Genomic DNA, 776 nt, shown 5'->3' on the forward strand with positions numbered 1-776 from the left:
TTCGGGATAACTTGGGATTGATCCGGCTTCCCATATTGTCCCCAATGCCTGCTAGGAAAAATTTCTGAACACAGAGCCAGGAGTAACTACTGAGTCAGCCAGTTGTGGCCCCAAAACAAAGAAACTAAGAAAATCACAAAGTTTAGATAATTATTAATACAGCTGTTATAAATACATAAGTAAAATGTTGTGTTGGCATAGTCTTTCACATTCATTGTTGAACAAGAAATATTTAGACTTTATGTTTTTAAATTTAATCAGATAGGAGCAATCGGGGTGTTGCAGGCCCCGACCGCCAGGAGGCGCTAATCACGCATCATCTGGGCTCTGCTCATCATTTTCTCGCTGCTCTCCTCCTTGAGGAGGAGGAACAGGTAAGGATTATCCTACCTGACGATTAGACTTTACTTTTAATTGGTTAACAATATTATAAAATCTGAAGTTTATTTTCATACCTATTCATATATTAATAATAATGTTAACCACTTGTATGACAAATTATTTATTAATGTTACTTTTAAATAGCATATTGGAAATTTCTGTGATTACTTATGTTTGGAATATAAAGTTTTAAAATTAAAAAAATAAGTTAGAGTACTTTGCACTAAAATATATTTGGAAACTATTTTTATTACTCATTTTCTTCAATATCATTGAAATATTTCATTTTTATTTTTTGTAATCACTAACATTTCATACTTGTAAAACTCTTATTGTATTACTTTGAAGTATTTGTGACAGAAAAAGAATTCTATTACTAATCTTTTCTGGTTATT

At 31.1% G+C, this 776-nt stretch overlaps 1 non-coding gene across 1 annotated transcript; it reads right to left on the reverse strand.

Annotated features, from left to right (window-relative positions):
- Nucleotides 1–256: 256 nt before the first annotated feature.
- LOC126007685 (U8 small nucleolar RNA) lies at nucleotides 257–397 on the reverse strand. The gene has a single exon (XR_007495187.1). It is a non-coding gene; the product is annotated as a U8 small nucleolar RNA (small nucleolar RNA).
- Between the last annotated feature and the right edge of the window lie 379 nt (nucleotides 398–776).

The sequence above is a fragment of the Suncus etruscus genome, chromosome 4 (assembly GCF_024139225.1).
Source record: "Suncus etruscus isolate mSunEtr1 chromosome 4, mSunEtr1.pri.cur, whole genome shotgun sequence".
NCBI lineage: Eukaryota > Metazoa > Chordata > Mammalia > Eulipotyphla > Soricidae > Suncus > Suncus etruscus.